This window comes from Hyperolius riggenbachi, chromosome 6, assembly GCF_040937935.1.
Source record: "Hyperolius riggenbachi isolate aHypRig1 chromosome 6, aHypRig1.pri, whole genome shotgun sequence".
Classification (NCBI taxonomy): Eukaryota; Metazoa; Chordata; class Amphibia; order Anura; family Hyperoliidae; genus Hyperolius; species Hyperolius riggenbachi.
In genome coordinates this window covers 8,448,594-8,468,391 of record NC_090651.1, presented here as the reverse complement: position 1 = coordinate 8,468,391, position 19,798 = coordinate 8,448,594, and the positions used below count along the sequence as shown (strand labels likewise).

General features: G+C 45.2%; 1 long non-coding RNA gene across 1 annotated transcript; it reads left to right on the top strand.

Moving 5' to 3' along the window:
- The first annotated feature begins 798 nt into the window (after positions 1-798).
- LOC137522338 (uncharacterized) lies at positions 799-14,371 on the top strand. Its single transcript, XR_011022267.1, has 2 exons — positions 799-996; positions 14,002-14,371. It is a non-coding gene; the product is annotated as an uncharacterized lncRNA (long non-coding RNA).
- The last annotated feature ends 5,427 nt before the right edge of the window (positions 14,372-19,798 follow it).

Genomic DNA, 19,798 nt, shown 5'->3' with positions numbered 1-19,798 from the left:
CCCTGGGCGTGGACGGAAGAGAAACCTTGATGAAAAGTTGCAACGCAGGATAGTCCGGATGGTGGATAAGCAGCCCCAAACAAGTTCCAAAGAAATTCAAGCTGTCCTGCAGACTCACGGAGCATCAGTGTCAGCGCAAACTATCCATCGACATTGAAATAAATGAAAGGCTATGGCAGGAGAACCAGGAGGACCCCACTGGTGACACAGAGACATAAAAAAGCAAGGCTATAGTTTGCCAAAATGTACTTGAGTGAGTCAAAAACCTTCTGGGAAAACGTCTTGTGGACAGATGAGACGGAGACTACAATACTTTTCTGTGAGATTTACTTGATTTTTCTGGAAACATTTCTGGGGTGCCAACAATTCTGGCCATGACAGTAGTACACATTATTATGCACATAAAAAGGAATGTGGCAGCCATTGTAAATGTGTGAATGCAGCCATATGGTGTTCAGAAATATCACTTTGTCAGTTCAGTCGGTTGCTAAGGAATTGTTCACGCTGTACGCAATGCGATGCGCATTTTACAGACACATATAGTATGGGTCATCAGAAGTGCATAGACTGCGCTTCCTGACATTCTCACGCATGCACCATGCGGCAGTGCGTTATTGTAATGCAATACTGCATCTGTTGGTTGTAAGTCCTAGAAAACCATACTTCCTGCTCTTCTATTTGGCTTTTTGTCTCTGTGAAGTTTCAGGAGATTAGTGTAGTAAAGGCAACTATAGAGGCAATAGTTTCGTTTTCAGAGAACACCCACAGCCAGCTGAGCACCTGTAGTCTAGCAAGGCACGCTCACATTGGCTCTGTGTCAGCTGACAATCTCTGGCCATCCTGGTGCTGATGCAGTGGTGAATAGGCATGTTTCCATGGTTACACAACAAGACTGGCCTAATGTCCAGCTGAAGAGGATCAACGCCACTTGATTAGGGGAGGTGTGGCTGAGAAAGATCTTTACTTTGACTACAGAAGATCATTCTTGCAGTAGAGGTATTTATATAGCAGTGACATCTGCAGCACTTTACAGAGTACATAGTCATGTCACTGACTGTCCTCAGAGGAGCTCACAATCTAATCCTACCATAGTCATAGTCTAATGTCCTACCATATTATTATTATGTATTTATATAGCACGGACATCTCCTGCAGCACATTACAGAGTACATAGTCATGTCACTGACTGTCCTCAGAGGAGCTCACAATCTAATCCTACCATAGTCATAGTCTAATGTCCTGCCATATTATTATTATGTATTTATATAGCACTGGCATCTTCTGCTGCACTTTACAGAGTGCATAGTCATGTCACTGACTGTCCTCAGAGGAGCTCACAATCTAATCCTACCATAGTCATAGTGTAATGTCCTACCATATTATTACTATGTATTTATATAGCACTGACATCTTCTGCAGTACGGTACAGAGTACATAGTCATGTCACTGACTGTCCTCAGAGGAGCTCGCAATCTAATCCTACCATAGTCATAGTGTAATGTCCTACCATATTATTATTATGTATTTATAAAGCACTGACATCTTCTGCAGCACATTACAGAGTACATAGTCATGTCACTGACTGTCCTCAGAGGAGCTCACACTCTAATCCTACCATAGTCATAGCCTAATGTCCTACCATATTATTATTATGTATTTATATAGCACTGACATCTTCTGCAGTACGGTACAGAGTACATAGTCATGTCACTGACTGTCTTCAGAGGAGCTCACACTCTAATCCTACCATAGTCATATCATAATGTCCTACCATATTATTATTGTGTATTTATATAGCACTGACATCTTCTGCAGCACATTACAGAGTACATAGTCATGTCACTGACTGCCCTCAGAGGAGCTCACAATCTAATCCTATCATAGTCATAGTCTAATGTCCTACCATATTATTATTATGTATTTATATAGCAGTGCCAGTGGCATCCTCTGCAGCACATTACAGAGTACATAGTCATGTCGCTGACTGTCCTCAGAGGAACTCTCAGTCTACTCTCCTGAACATGCAGTGTACACACACACACACACACACACACACACACACACACACACTACACACACACACACACACACACACACACACACACACACACACACACACACACACACACACACACACACACACACACACACACACACACTGTGCACACAGACACACACACACACACACACACACACACACACACACACACACACACACACACACACACACACACACACACACACACACACTGTGCACACAGACACACACACACACACACACACACACACACACACACACACTACACACACACACACACACACACACACACACACACACACACACACACACACACACACACACACACACACACACACACACACACACACCTGCAATGATCTGGCCCCTGTAATTATCTAGAAGAGAGAGGCAGGTATGGAGCAGCTGAATAGCTAAGTGTTGGTATGGTTGCAGCACTGATAGGCCTGGAGAGGTTTTATATCTCACAGCGGTATAGGAATCCACCATGAACGCTAGCGAAGCTCATTGCGGTGCTTGTGCCTGAGCAGATAACACGCTAGTAATTGGTCTCCATGTAACATGTAACACGCAGCACTGCGGCAGCCAGTTAATTAGCAAGCAGTGGATCGGCTGCTTAGTCTATTCCAGGTTAGCTGCGCTCGCTGTGCAATTATCCCCCCGCTCTCTGCAAGCAAACGCCACCCCAGCTAACACAATGGAAATCTTACTGCCAATTACATTACAGCAGGAGAGGCAGAACAGAGAGCTTCATGTGATAACACAGGCTTCCCTGATATGGTTATTGTCAGGGGGGAATACTGATAATACCAGGCTTATCTGAGGGTCTTTATCTCACCCCTTCACACTCACTTGCTCATCCAGGTTCCCAGGTGGCAGACAACACTCCAGCCAGGGACTCTGCTAGGAACCTAGAAGTCAAAAGGTGGCCATACATCTAGAGCACAACGAGGGAAAGAGGCGCCCTGATATAATAAAAGCATCTAAAATCAGCTTAAAAACGATGGGTAATATGAGGTAGCTTACCTCAAAGACGAAATCTCTGTAATTAATACAAAAGATTTTTATTAGCACAGGCAGCGCGTTTCGCAGGTCTCAGCCCGCTTCATCAGGCCAATAGCAGTGCCAAATAGAAAAAAATCCTCTAGCATAGGGGAGCCTCCCTATTATATCAGGGTGCCTCTTTCCCTCGTTGTGCTAAGTATACCCCCGAGCAGACCCTGTCCGAGGGGTGGTGACAGACCACCGGTGGAATCTCCACAGTGCACTCTGTCCCCCTTTTTTCCATTAAGAGAGCGACCATCCTTCTGGTTCTGGCTAGGACCACCCCGAGTGGAGTCGGGTTTATTGCCTCCACCTGCTTCCTGTGGTTGGTTGCCCCCAGCAACCTCCCTTTGTGAGTAGTGCCTCTTATTTATATACTTCCATTGCAATTATTGACATATTGCACTACTAGGCTCCCGTTTTTTGTCTCCTGTGCCTCTTCCTACAGGGTGCTGAACCACTCCTACCACAATCGCATACATCTAGAGATTTGGCTTAGATTTTTGTGTGTTTCAGTATACCCAAGCGATGTAAAGTGGCTGGTTTCATGTCAAATTGACCAGCTTAGTCGATCGAGCAGGATGCAAGATATCGGACGATCGCGCAGGAATCGGCTATTTTCTTCATTCGATCGGCTCTGTTTCAATGCAGTGGGCGGAGCTCTGACGCAGCAGTGTAGATGCGACGCCACGCGGCGGGTTGGGGGAGTGGCATGCACAAAGTTGATCCGCCTGGCGATTGTTACTGGTCTCCTAAACCGACTATAATCACATGAGTGTACAGGGCTTAAGAACTCGTACCCCCTGCGTAAAAAAGATTAGCAAAACAAATAAAGAACGATAGATTGGTTCAATATCATTGGGAAAAAAATTCAAAATTGTTTAGAAGAATGATCTACGAAGAATCTTGTGTGTTTTGAGCAACCATCATAATGGATGACATCGGCAGATAATCGTTCATAATCAGCTCAGCAGTGTGTACAGAACTATATACTATTATTAACCTCCCTGGCAGTCTGATTCCCGCGGCCCTGCGCCCGTGGGAAGGTTTTTTTTTGCAAATGTTTTTTTTCTATCATGTAGCTAGCCTAGCGCTAGCTACATGATGCCCCCTCCCTGCGGCGTCCCTCCCACCCCTCCGATCGCCGCCGGCGCGCTTGCCCATAAGGAAATAGCGTTCTAAACGGGATTTCCTTTAGGGCTTCCCCCGTCACCATGGCGACGATCGCGATGGCGTCATCGACGTCGTGACGTCAGAGGGAGTCCCGATCCACCCCTCAGCGCTGCCTGGCACTGATTGGCCAGGCTGCGCATGGGGTCTGGGGAGGGCCCTCTAACGCGGCCGGTAGCAGCGAATCAGCGGCGAGCGGCGGCGATCGCGGTATACATGCATGCGTGTAATAAAAATTTTTTTTACGCAAATCGGCCCAGCAGGGCCTGAGAAATACTCCTGCACTGGCATAGCCCGAGCTCAGCTCGGGCTTACCGCCAGAAAGGTTAAACAATGTGTTCGCAAAGTCTACATGTCGCATTTTATGCATCGTTTAACGATCAGATCATTACCGTGTCGTCTGTCAATACATCACGACGTTCACATCCCATCGGGTACATATTGTGAAAGAAAGGTGGGGAACCATTGTTTCGTCGGGTGATTCACACAATCTATCTTTCAGTAGATTGCTATAATAAAGTGTACTAAAGTATAGAAAGCTCCGGCAAAGCATCATAAAATGTGCCACCGCCACTCCCCATTAGTCCTTCAACAGACCAATGGAAATCTTCCTTGAGGAGTCTTGCTCCATCATAGTCCCACTAGTTCTGGTACCTTGTGTAAAGTCTGACTGGTACACACCTCAGTGACATAGCTAAGAAGCCGTGGGCCCCACTGCAAGTTTAGCATTGGGCCCCCCCAAGCATGCTATAGATCAGTGTTTCTCAACATTTTATTGGTATGTACCCCATTTAAAACCCAATAATCACCAAGTACCCCCTAGCATAGTAAAAATTATCACAAGTACCCCTTGACAAATATATATTTGATTGTAGTACATGATAATTGGTTCTAAACAATTTCCAAGCATTTACTATTGCTTTTAACTAGCTAGAATGTTAACTTGGTGTTGTTTGAATAAGATTTATCATTTTCTAAATCTCTAAATTTGTTATTCTTGGTTAAGTATATCAAGCCTGAGTACCCCCTGGAACCATCAGAAGTACCCCCTGGGGTACGCGTACCACACGTTGAGAACCTAGGCTATAGATAACAATTGATAGAGGCATAACAAAAGACCCTGCAAAGGGTGCAGCCGCAGGGGGGCCCAGAAGCCACAGGGGGCCCCTCCTGAGAGACCGACAACTAAGGGCAAGGAGAGAAAAAAACGTTTTGCTCTCTGCACAATTGTTCTAATGACTGCATCTGCTCAGCCACTGATAAAGAATCGTACAAAGTTTTGTAGACAGAGATTTGTATACAGCCACTATTCAGTGTGCAGCAGGCTCTTCTGTACAACATCCAGCCCCCAACCTCTAAAACCCTTTCCCAAGTGCTCTGTCCTGGCGGAAGGGGGCCCCATCCAAAGTTTTGCAGGGGGGCCGAGGGGGAAAGAAACACACAAATGATCTCTTGAGAATCAAAAGGAAGGCTGTATACAGCCTGCTTGTGTATGGATGTATTTTCTATGTGTGGACATGCTGTACATCAACCTACTTCCTGTTTTGGTGGCCATTTTGTTTGTTTATAAACAAACTTTTTAAAACTGTTTTTAACCACTTTTAATGCGGCGAGGAGCGGCGAAATTGTGACAGAGGGTAATAGGAGATGTCCCCTAACACACTGGTATGTTTACTTTTGTGCGATTTTAACAATACAGATTCTCTTTAAAAACGATGGGTAATATGAGGTAGCTTACCTCAAAGACGAAATCTCTGTAATTAATACAAAAGATTTTTATTAGCACAGGCAGCGAGTTTCGCGGGTCTCAGCCCGCTTCATCAGGCCAATAGCAGTGCCAAATAGAAAAAAATCCTCTAGCATAGGGGAGCCTCCCTATTATATCAGGGTGCCTCTTTCCCTCGTTGTGCTAAGTATACCCCCGAGCAGACCCTGCCCGAGGGGTGGTGACAGACCACCGGTGGAATCTCCACAGTGCACTCTGTCCCCCTTTTTTCCACTAAGAGAGCGACCATCCTTCCGGTTCTGGCTAGGACCACCCCGAGTGGAGTCGGGTTTATTGTCTCCGCCTGCTTCCTGTGGTTGGTTGCCCCCAGCAACCTCCCTTTGTGAGTAGTGCCTCTTATTTATATACTTCCATTGCAATTATTGACATATTGCACTACTAGGCTCCCGTTTTTTGTCTCCTGTGCCTTTTCCTACAGGGTGCTGAACCACCCCTACCACAATCGCATACATCTAGAGATTTGGCTTAGATTTGATTGTGTTTCAGTATACCCAATCGATATAAAGTGGCTGGTTTCATAATCAAATTAACCAGCTTAGTCTATCGGCAGGATGCAAGATATCGGACGATCGCACAGGAATCGGCTACCGGTCACATCTCATTCGATCGACTTTCTTCATTCGATCGGCTCTGTTTCAATGCAGTGGGCGGAGCTCTGACGCAGCGGTGGAGATGCGACGCCACGCGGCAGGTTGGGGGAGTGGCATGCACAAAGTTGATCCGCCTGGCAGATCGCTGGTAGAGCAGCAGTCACTTATTGGGGGCCTCTGTAAACATGCCGGATTATCAGCTGAGGCGATTGTTACTGGTCTCCTAAACCGACTATAATCACATGACTGTACAGGGCTTAGGAACTCGTACCCACTGCGTAAAAAAGATTAGCAAAACAAATAAAGAACGATAGATTGGTTCAATATCATTGGGAAAAAAATTCAAAATTGTTCCGAAGAATAATCTACGAAGAATCTTGTGTGTTTCGAGCAACCATCATAATGGATGACATCGGCAGATAATCGTTCATAATCAGCTCAGCAGTGTGTACAGAACTATATACTATTATTAACCTCCCTGGCAGTCTGATTCCCGCGGCCCTGCGCCCGTGGGAAGGTTTTTTTTGCAAATGTTTTTTTTCTATCATGTAGCTAGCCTAGCGCTAGCTACATGATGCCCCCTCCCTGCGGCGTCCCTCCCACCCCTCCGATCGCCGCCGGCGCGCTTGCCCATAAGGAAATACCGTTCTAAACGGGATTTCCTTTAGGGCTTCCCCCGGCCGTCACCATGGAGACGATCGCGATAGCGTCATCGATGCCGTGACGTCAGTGGGAGTCCCGATCCACCCCTCAGCGCTGCCTGGCACTGATTGGCCAGGCTGCGCATGGGGTCTGGGGAGGGCCCTCTAACGCGGCCGGTAGCAGCGAATCAGCGGCGAGCGGCGGCGATCGCGGTATACACGCATGCGTGTAATAAAAAATTTTTTTACGCAAATCGGCCCAGCAGGGCCTGAGAAATACTCCTGCACTGGCATAGCCCGAGCTCAGCTCGGGCTTACCGCCAGAAAGGTTAAACAATGTGTTCGCAAAGTCTACATGTCGCATTTTATGCATCGTTTAACGATCAGATCATTACCGTGTCGTCTGTCAATACATCACGACGTTCACATCCCATCGGGTACATATTGTGAAAGAAAGGTGGAGGAACCATCGTTTCATCGGGTGATTTACACAATCTATCTTTCAGTAGATTGCTATACTAAAGTGTACTCAAGTATAGCGAGCTCCGGCAAAGCATCATAAAATGTGCCACCGGTACTCCCCATTGGTCCTTTAACAGACCAATGGAAATCTTCCTTGAGGAGTCTTGCTCCATTATAGTCCCACTAGTTCTGGTACCTTGTGTAAAGTCTGACTGGTACACACCTCAGTGACATAGCTAAGAAGCCGTGGATCCCACTGCAAGTTTAGCATTGGGCCCCCCCAAGCATGCTATAGATAACAATTGATAGAGGCGTAACAAAAGACCCTGCAAAGGGTGCAGCCGCAGGGGGGCCCAGAAGCCACAGGGGGCCCCTCCTGAGAGACCGACAACTAAGGGCAAGGAGAGAAAAAAACGTTTTGCTCTCTGCACAATTGTTCTAATGACTGCATCTGCTCAGCCACTGATAAAGAATCGTACAAAGTTTTGTAGACAGAGATTTGTATACAGCCACTATTCAGTGTGCAGCAGGCTCTTCTGTACAACATCCAGCCCCCAACCTCTCAAACCCTTTCCCGAGTGCTCTGTCCTGGCGGAAGGGGGCCCCATCCAAAGTTTTGCAGGGGGGCCGAGTGATTTCTAGTTACGCCCCTGGATACAACACACCAGAACCAATTGAGGATAACGACAGTGTCAGAGGTGCAAGAAGGGGATGGGAAACAGTGTGTTAATGATCACTGCTATGCTAATCATCTATAGAAGTGATTATTATCAGCACAGGACCAATACATAGCTAATACTGTGTGGAGGGTGGGCCCCTCAGGCCCAAGGGCCCCAATGCGGTTGCTACCTCTGCACCCCCTAAATCTGTTACCCCTCATACTACACGGAGGTGATAAAACTGGTCAGTCATTATAGTGACCCCCGCCCACATAATAACAATCTCATATACAGTACAGTGCTGTGTTATAGCAATAACCCTTGTAATAATTACAGTGACCCCCTCATTACAATGACCTCCCATTATAGTGACCCCCCCATCTAATGTTATAGCGCTTCACCTTATACTGGTCTCAAATATAGAGCTTCCCCCATTATGGCTCTGTTTACACTCCACCCACTTGTAGGACTTCTCTCTCCCTCGCTAGAGTACTTCCACTTATAGTACTCCTACACACTGTAAGACGTGTCCCTCGCCACACATAACACAAAGAATTCAGAATCAAAAGATGTAGTTTTATCATTCACGCCACACTGGTGCTCTCATTAGTGTTCCTTCACTTTAACATTTAAAAAGACTCTGTAACAAAATGTTCAGCCCTTTTTTCTACTATCCTACAAGTTCCTATATCTATTCTAAATTGCTCTGGCTTACTGCAGCCTTTTTTAGTTGCTCCATTGCTGTAATAAATCAAATGTAATCTCCTTTGTCAGGCTTGTTGGCCCAAAGAGGAAGTGGCTGTATTGTTTACAGACAGGAGGAGGTTACACTGATAGCCCTGCTCTGAGTCTCTTTGAGTCTTTCACACACTGAAAACTGTGAAAAGCAGCGCTCACACATTCCCTGCTCTCAGTAACTCAGTATCATCTACTGATAAAAGCTGATAATTGTGAGAAGCATAGCTCATAGACTATTGCAGAATACAGACACGGACCTGCCACTACTAAAGATTTCAGTATTTTTAACAAGGTAAAACTTCTTCTACACTATGAAATAAACTTTAAAGGCTGAATTTATTGTTCAATAATATAACCTTTCATGGAAACTGTGATGCAGTTTACAGGAACATGCAATATTATGATGAACTTCCTGTTTGGCAGCCATATTTTTTGTTTACAAAAACAGTTTATAAAACTGCTTTTTTTGGCCAGGATCCAGGTGAGGAGCAGCGAAAAAGTGACAGAGAGGGACAGGAGACAAAAACCTACAGGCTGGTATGTTTTTAGGTTACAGATTCTCTTTAAACAATATCAATTTAAATGGGAATAAAGTTTAGAGACAGTTAAGCACATTTTTTTGGTAGAATAATACATTTATTAACGCAGATCTGTACATCAGTCTTGAAAGAGAGAAAAAGGGATTTGGTTCCCAAAGATGGACAGTTGCGAGCTATGCTACACTGGTGCTCCCAGTTAAGAGTTCCCTCAGTAAATATTCCCTTGTAATGGTTCCCTACTTACAGGGACGGATCTAGATCAAGTTGCACCTGGGGCAAGGTCAGGTTTTGGCACCTAAAGGTCAGGTTTTGGCGCCTAAACTGCCACTCCCCATCCAAATTTTGCAGCCTTTTTAAGAATTCAACAAACTGCGCCTGGGGCAAGAGACCCGCTTGCCCCCCCCCCCCTAGATCCGTCCCCGCCTACTTATAGCATACCTCCCAACATTTTGACATAAGAAAGAGGGCTTTAAGACACACCCTTACCACGCCTCTAACTCCACCCCCACCACACCCCTCACCGTGCATATCACAAAGAATTCAGAAGCAAAAGATGTAGTTTTATCACTCAAACTACACTGGTCCTTCTATCAGTAGCTTTGTTTCATAATAATGTTTAAAAATAAGAAATATTTCAATTTGAATGATGTGAATAAAGTTTAGTTTAGAAAACTACAGATATTTACACAGATCTGTACATCAGTCCTGAAAGAGGAACAAAGGAGGTAGAAAGAGGGACAGGGTTCCCAAAAAGGCTTCTAGAGCTAGAAGCTGAGCACACTGCTAGTATTATATTTATCTCCTTGTCTGGTCCTGCTGGCAACTTACAATGCTATCCACCATCTTCTGCTGCCGGCCTCTAATATGACATTGCTGTGACGCCAGGGGGAGGAGCAGAGGAGGAACCTCAGCAGAGTCAGGGAGGGAGCAGTATGAATCAGGGAGCACAAGCTGTGAAGGTGAATGTATTTATGGGCATGTCCCAATCTGCCCTCTGTAGCTTGTGGGAGGAGACTCAACATGTCTCGGCATCGATTGGGGCATGTGCCCTGAATCAGCCAAACAATGCCCCAGAGCAGCAGTAAAACACATTGTGTTATGTAAAATCTATAAGAATAATTACCTGGTGGGCAGATTTTGCACTCTCTGTGGTCTCCTCTAGTCACGTGATAACCAGGGGAACAGGTGACAGGCAGGTCACGTGATCGGTGGAAATCCTCTAGGCCCAGATTCGGTGGACAGCTATTGCAAATACAAGAACTGATCTGCCCACTGCCGTCCTTCAGAAACCCAGTTGGTGAGATGACAGTGTGGATCCTGCCAGAAAACGGGCAGTAGCTTCCTGTAAAGAGGACACAATAACCACATCAGAACCGCAATCCTTGGAAATCAATCATTCCTTCATCACAGTCCAAAAAAAGGACCAATAAAGCGAAAAAAATGTACAATTTCACATACAGTAAAATTAAGTATAAATTAAGTTGGTAGTAAAAAGCTGACATATCTGACAGATTTTTGACTAATCCAGCTCCTCATGGGAGAGTCTCAGTAATGCCTTTATATTCTTTACAAAAGCACTAACCAGGAAAAGATGTACACAAAGATGTCAGCCGGCTTTCCTTGTCGTTTGCACACTATTTCGTCAGTTGGACTGAGCAACTGCAGTTCAGTAAATGCTTTTGTAAATAAAGAAATAACTGAGAATACCCCATGAGGCGATGCACTAGTCCAAAACCTGACAGATCTGTCAGATTTTCACTACTTACTGTAAATGACTGCAACATAGGAAAAGGTGATTTATAGTGCATTTTACTCTGACACAAATGTACATTTATATGTAAGCATTTTACATTTTACACAATAGTTGTCCTTTAACCACTTCGTCGCCCAGGTACAGTATATCTACGCCCCTTTTAATTTAATTTTCCCGCCCGGGGCGTAGATATACGCACCCCCGCCACTACCGCCGCTGTCTGTGCTCCCGCTCGCACGCTCCCGCGCTCATGCACGCCGCCGCCCGGAGATCAATGAACGGGAAAACCAGCTCCCGTTCGTTGTTCTAAGCCCCCGTGCAATGATCGGCTGCTTCTGTGAGAAGCTGCGCGATCATTGTGAAAAAAAAAAAAGTTTCCCAGCCTCACTAAACTTCCTGTAAGCGTACTTTCTACACTTACAGGGCCATTTAAAAAAATTGCTGTGGCCATCTTGTGGCCAAAAAGTAAAACTACAGTCATAAGCATTTTTTATATACAAATACATTCTTTTACATTATAAATTAACTCATTATCTCCCACATCTCCCATGGGGAAATTGTTACCAATTTTTGTATTTGTAATAAAAAATTTTTTTGAAAAGTTACAATAAAAAAAAAAAACATAAATAGTTACCTTAGGGACTGAACTCTCTAAATATTTATGTCAAGAAGGTATAACACTGTTACTTTATAAACTATGGGCTTGTAATTAGGGATGGATGCAAAACTGAAAAAAATGCACCTTTATTTCCAAATAAAATATTGGCGCCAAACATTGTGTTAGGGACATAATTTAAATGGTATAATAACCGGGACAAATGGGCAAATAAGTTACATGGATTTTAATTACAGTAGCATGCATTATTTAAAAACTATAATGGCCGAAAACTGAAAAATAATGATTTTTTTTCCAAATGTTTTCCTATTTTCCCTTTAAAACACATTTAGAATAAATTCTTGGCATAATGTCCCACCTAAAGAAAGCCTAATTTGTGGCAAAAAAAAAACAAGATATAGTTCATTTAATTGTGATAAGTAATGATAAACTTATAGACGAATGAATGGAAGGAGCGCTGAAAGGTGAAAATTGCTCGAATGCTGAAGGGGTAAAACCCCTCAGTTGTGAAGTGGTTAAGTCTCAGGAGTGACTTCCCACAAGCATGGCTACACTGACAGGCAGATCCGGCAGTGGAGTGGGTTCATGAGATGATCATTTTTCTGACTTGCATGCAAATTTAATGCAAATCGTATGTAGTACCAGAATTTGCATGCGAATTGTAATTATCAGAATCCGTGGTCAGCACAGTGATTATTACAGAGCTGTCATTCGGAGCGATCACTAATGACCAGGGCCGGATTTACAGCACATACATTTTGGCCCCAAATCCCCGCCTCTTAACAAAGGTGGCCTTTGACTTGAGGGGCGTGGTGCCCCTCAAGTCACACCCCCTTTTTCTTATTAAATAAAGCCACACATGGTAATGTAGATATTACCAAAGACAAGTAGCCAGATGTTCCCTCCTCCCACCCCCCCATACAGGTAGTCAGATGTGCCCCCCTTATCCCCCATATATAGTCATATGTGCCTCCTCCCCTCTTGTATAGATAGTCATATTTGCCCAACCCACAGCCCAGTAACGCATATTATTTACCGTTCCCTCCCTCCCTCCCTCTGCAGAGTGGCAAGCGGAGCGTCAATGTTCCAGCAGGACATCTCTCCACAGCAGCGTCCTCTCCTTGGTAACAGCGGCGTCTGTCATGTGACACAAACTGATGCGTCACATGATACTGCTGTTACCAAGGAGAGGCTGCTGTTGGCGCTGCTGTGGAGAGATGTCCTGCTGGAACCTAGAGAGTGGACAGGGGCGTAGCAATAGGGGTTGCAGGGGAAGCAACCGCATTGGGGCCCTTGGGCCACAGGGGCCCCGAAGGGCCCTCCCTCAACTGCAGTATTGGCTCTCTATTGGTCCTATGCTCACAATAATCACTTCTATAGATGCTTTGAATAGTGGTAATCATTAACAAACTGTTTCCCATACCCTTCCTGCACCTCTGACACTGTAGTTGCCATTGGCAGGTTTTGGTGCACCGTATCAATTATGTATAGAGTGCTTGGGGGGCCCCATTGTAAAACTTGCAACGGGGCCCGCAGCTCCTTAGCTACACCACTGGGAGTGGAGTAAATTTCTTCTCATTAACGCACCACTCACCACTTTGCAGAGGGAGAGAGACAAGCAGGGGCACATTGGGGGGCCAGTGAGCCACCTTTCCCCCAGTTGTTGCATGTAGGCACAAGCCTACAGTGCCTACTGGTAAATCCGATCCTGCTGATGACTATTTGCAATGTAAAGCGCGTACAAAGCCTCGTTCTCCAGGGTCTGGTCTTTAAGGAGCAGGAAGAGGCAGCAGGTAAGGGGTTAAGCGTTTCGGCGTACCTGCTCGTCCCGGGAGCGGATTTAATGAGACGTTCGCTCTTGCTGTTCTTCCCATCATTCTGCCTCTCCTGTCAGTTTACGTTTCTCTGAATCTACACTCCATTATTAATGAGGAACCCTAATTAACCAACTTTATTTCTTTGCAGATCCGGCCGGAGCAAACAATGCCATGGAGAGGCCTGTAAACGCCGCTGAAACGGTTTATTTGATGACAATAAAACATGATAGTGTGAAATGAGACACCGCAATGCGTTATATCCTGGCTGTAATGCCGGCAGGCCGCGGCCTTCGTTCTGCCGGAAGAGAGATCAACCGCTAAATCCCGACTCAAACCAAACCTGAGCAAGGAGAATTCTAATGTCAACCAGGAGGAATGAGGAATATAAACAGTGCATAAAGACAAAGCTAGAGGCACCTACACTCTACTCCTTATGCTTCTAAGGCATTTTTTGTATTGACCCGCGAAACGCGTTGTCATTTTGTCCATTTTTTTTTATAAATATTTTTCCAGTTGAACTGGTGTCTGTATCTTCTGGAGAAGTCAGGTAATAGGTATTTGGGTGAGCCCTTTTTAACAATCAAAAGGAAAAAAAAAAAGAAAAGTCCTCCTATGGGCGATCCACTACGCCCGCTGTGTACACTTATTTGTATTAGGGAGAACTTACATCCTTTTATAAAAGGTCAAAAACGCAATCTGGCAGTAAAAAAGTATGATCCAAAAACTTTATTGACAAAAATACAAAATATTAAAAACTTTATCCATTCGTGTAGGTAATCCTCATGAACATCAAGGTAATATTTGCATAAAATCAATCAAGGTATGGTCTGGCTTGACTTTGCTTTAAAGGCGTCATCACGCAAAAACTCCTACTCCCGTTCTACTTACCCAGAGCTTCCTCCAGCCCCTTGCAGCCAACATGTCCCTCACAGTATCTCCGCTCGCAGGCGCCGACCCGGGGTCCCACCGGTGCAGACGCCTACCTCGTGGTTGTCCTCTACTGCACCTGCGCGAGCCGTTGTCTGGTGTGTACTGCACAGGAGCAGAACTACTGCGCCTGCACAGTACACTACTACAGACAATGTGGTTTGATTGACAGCGGTGCTTGTGCAGGTGCAGTAGAGGAGGTCGGCCTTTGCACTGGCGGGGACACCCGGTTCGGCGGCTGCGAGCAGAGATGCTCCGTGGGACATGTCAGCTGCAAGGGGCAGAAGGAAGCCTCGGGTAAGTAGAGCGGGGGCAGGGGGGGTCGGTTTGCTTGATGACTCCTTTAAAGAGACTCTGTAACATCAAAAACATCCCCTGGGGGGTACTCACCTCGGGTGGGGGAAGCCTCGGGATCTTAATGAGGCTTCCCACGCCGTCCTCGGTCCCACGGGGGTCTCGCTGCAGCCCTCCGAACAGCCGGCGACAGAGCCGACTGTAGCTTCAATATTTACCTTTGCTGGCTCCAGCGGGGGCGCTGTGACTGCTTTCGGCTCCGAACTACACGGAAATACCCGATCTCAGTCGGGTCCACTCTACTGCGCAGGCGCCGGAAACTTGCGCCTGCGCAGTAGAGCAGACCCGACGGCGATCGGGTATTTCAGCCTACTTCGGACCCGACAGCCGTCAGAGCGCCTGCGCAGGAGGCGGGAAGGTAAATAATGACGTCATCTTGTACGGAGGGCCACAGCAAGACCCCTGAGGGACGGAGGACGGCGTGGGAAGCCTCATTAGGATCCTGAGGCTTCCCCCATCCGAGGTGAGTACCAGCCAGGGGACGTTTTGACGTTACAGATTCTCTTTAAGTGTCATCCTCCTACCTGGCAGGCAAGGCACACATCCTGCTGAAGTCCATGTTGAGAAGAATCCCAGAGGGCAGTCGGCACACCGGGAGTGGTTCTGATCTGGCTCTTGCCCCGGAGGACACAGCTGGAGACAAGACAGAAACTTCATTGTGAATGATCAAACGAACAGATGAGCACAAATTTTGTATAGACGTAAATTCGCAATTACTATACCAAATCATAATGGAACATTTCGGGAAAAATCTTAATTTCATCTGTAATTGTAATCATTTGTAATTTCATGTAATTTTGTGCCGACTTTAGCAGATATTATAGCAAAGCACCCATACATGTTGTTGCCACCAAAATTGCTATAAATGTTAAAGAGAATAGTGGGTACAAGTCAAAAAATTTTATAATATGGATTTGAAATATGCAAAGGGAAAATGGTTTGTAAACTGTCCTTTTCTGAGTTTAAAGAGTAACTGTCAGGCTGCAAAAGCTAATTTAAACCTCTATTCTCCTGTGTTAAACAGTTTAGAAGGAAGCCAAAAAGGCAATACTGAAGTTAAAAATCTCTCTTACTTTGATGTTTGCTGAACAGCAAGGCTCTGTATTCCCAAGCTCCTAAGGAGGCCGTCAGGACGCATAACAGATACTGCAAAGCATTCTGGGGCTGCTTCTTCTCCCCAGTGCACTCCCTTGGTCCTCCCCTTCATTTCCCTATCCCGCCCTAAGGCTGCTTTCACAGTGGGAAGTTACAGGCTCATGTTACAGCAGCTTGCAACAGCAGCCTAACTCACAGCACTGAAAAATCAATGTGCTGTTCACAGGGCCCATGTTCCGTTAGAGTATACTGCATGAGTCCGCTATTGTTCCTAGCCACATGGCTAATTAATATTCACTGCACAGTAGTGTTGTCCGGATCATGAACCATTAGGATCTTTGATCCTGATCTTTTTTGTGAGTCGAATCATCAGGAAGCAGGGTAAGGGAGGATATGACATCACAATTGGCTTCATACAAGACAGACAAACATGGAGCCTGCCATGAGCTGTCAGGAGCATCATTCTCTGCAAATACTATATACAAATTCTGTGAAATCCAAACGTGGACAGAGAAATGCATATGTAATGTAAGTACAGCCAATAGTTAGCTACTGCCTACTGATATATGTGTTTTTTCTCTCTGAGACCCTACACCTAACAGCTCCTCTTTAAAAACCATTTCTCTTTGCATTTTTAAAATCGATTTTCTCAAAAACCACAAGGTCTTTTTGACTTGTACTCACTATTCTCCTTAACATACGGTATGTAGCAATTCTGGTGACAACAGCATGTACAGGCTTTGATATTCACCACTAAAGTTGGCATGAAATGATGCAAAAATTGTTCGAAATTACAAATAATTACACAAAATCAACTGAATTTACGATTCATAATTATGTATAGGTGTAATTGCGAAAATGTACACAAAATTTTGTGTCATTGTAAGCCATTACTAACCTGATTACAGGATGGATGCCATTACATGCCAACTACAACCACATTTCTCACCTCCCGGGGACTGCCATAGTTTGATAAGAGTATCGGCTACCACTTGGAATGGAAAGCAGCTTACAAATCCATGAACCAGGGACTGTGATCAGGGCCAGGGGCAGTCGACGAAATAGCCTACCCATCGGATGTGCCTACACTCAGTGACAAACGCATAGGTTAGGAGGGTTAGAGTTAGGGAAGGGGCAGGGGATAGTAAAGTCGATGGGATGTAGGTTAGTTCGACGATGTAGGCTATTTAATTGGAACACCAGCACTAATATTCAATATGTCTGGCCACTGGGTACTGCGGCGTAAGTGTGAATTACTGTGTGGTCCTCTTCTCCAGGTTATTTATGCATAACATGTGTCGCATGGAGTAGAGGCAGGCAGCTGGTATGAAAACTAAGCACACATAGAGCAGCTACCAGGACAGGTGAGTATTACAATGCAGCTAGCCAGCCACGCATCTTGCAAGGGCCCAAGGGAGCAGTCCAAGGGAGAGCACAAGGATAGAGGGGTATGGCAGTCGGTTTGGGGGCTGAGTTTGTTTGGGGGGTTATGTGGCCCCTCAAATTACCATTGCCCTGGGGCCCCTATGCTGCTTGAACGATCCCTGACTGTGATCCTAATAGTGATGGTTTCAGCTAACAGTATCTGAACATCAGCACCCATATCAAGTGGCTTTGAGACAAATAATTCCAAATAAACCCCAACACCAGCAGAGGTTTTTCATTAACCTCCTTGCCGGTCTAAAAAATCCGGCAAGGAGGCAGCGCCGCACTTTTTTTTTTTTTTATTTATTTTTTAAATCATGTAGCGAGCCCAGGGCTCGCTACATGATAGCCGCTGAGCGGCGGCATCCCCCCACCCACTCCGATCGCCTTCGGCGATCAGAGTATGCAGGAAATCCCATTGAGAACGGGATTTCCTGCAGGGCTTCCCCGGTCGGCATGGCGACGGGGCGGGATGACGTCACCGACGTCATGGACGTCGGGACGTCACAGGGAATCCCGAACCGCCCCTCAGCGCTGCCTGGCACTGATTTGTGGCGGGTAGCGGCGAATCGGCGGCGAGCGGCGGCGATCGCGTACTACACGCAGCTAGCAAAGTGCTAGCTGCGCGTAGGAAAAAAAATTATGCAAATCGGCCCAGCGGGGCCTGAGAAATCCTCCTGCGCAGGTTACCCCGAGCTGAGCTCAGGATAACCGGCAAGGAGGTTAACGTGGTCTGAAACTCTGACATAACATTCAATAAAAATGTATTTTACTACTTTTTATTACTCATACAGTTATCATATTTGCTTTTGTGCACAAGTTATATTGTCGGTCTACAAATTACAAGTTTTCCAAAGTGTAGTTTATCTTGCCCTGAAACCTGCCATTGCATTTTACTCAAACTGCTTCTTACTATATATGAAAGCCTTCTAATGAGCTATTCTGAACTCTGTGTGTGCCTGAAGCAGGGAAAGCTTCTCAGAGAGTGTTTGTTTACATTCCAGTGTTGATACATTTGTGTGTAACAAGTAAAAAAGATACTGTTATCTCCAGTTTGGATGCAGATTTGAAGCCGACTAGCAGGACAAAATGCTTTGTTTTACCATTCCAGTGATGTTCTGCTAGAGTTATTTTCTCTGCTAGTAGCTTTAAAGAGACACTGAAGCGAAAAAAAAATGATGATATTATGATTTGTATGTGTAGTACAGCTAAGAAATAAAACATTAAGATCAGATACATCAGTGTAATTGTTTCCAGTACAGGAAGAGTTGAGAAACTCCAGTTGTTATCTCTATGCAAAAAAGCTATTAAGCTCTCCGACTAAGTTAGTCGTGGAGAGGGCTGTTATCTGACTTTTATTATCTCAACTGTAATTGAACTGTTTACTTTTCCTCTGCCAGAGGAGAGGTCATTACTTCACAGACTGCTCTGAAAGACTCATTTTGAATGCTGAGTGTTGTGTAATCTGCACATATTATAGAATGATGCAATGTTAGAAAAAACACTATATACCTGAAAATAAAAGTATGAGAATATTTTCTTTGCTGCTAATCTTCTAGAAATTATTCATAGTACACAACCAATTCATTATATCATTTTTTTTTTTTCGCTTTAGTGTCTCTTTAAAGCTGTAAGGAATCAATTAGAGCTACTGTATATACTGGAGTATAAGTCTAGAAATTTAGGTCTGATTCACTTCATAAGAGTATAGGGGTCGGCTTATACACGAGTCACACTGGCAACACTGAGCACACTGAGTAATGTGCGTACTAATAGTGACATACCCATTTGCAGCAATTTACCCAGCGGTAAGCGATACTTTGAGGAAAGGAAATGCCAAGAAAACACAGGTGTGAAAGTCCTGGCCACAGAAATTAACAAAGAAAGGGGTGGGGGGAAATACTGGGCTGCATAAAATGGAGAGAATAATTGCAGCACTTGTGGGCCTAGGGGAAGTATTGGCTGCACTTAAGGGGCAGGAGGGGTTAATGGCTGCAATACTGTATGCAGCGCAGTCATTAACTTTGCTGGCTAGACTTATACTTAAGTCAATACAAAATTACATCTTAAGAGGGGTGAATATTGAAGTCGACTTATACACGAGGTAGACTTCTATTCGAGTATATACGGTAAGTAGAAATGCT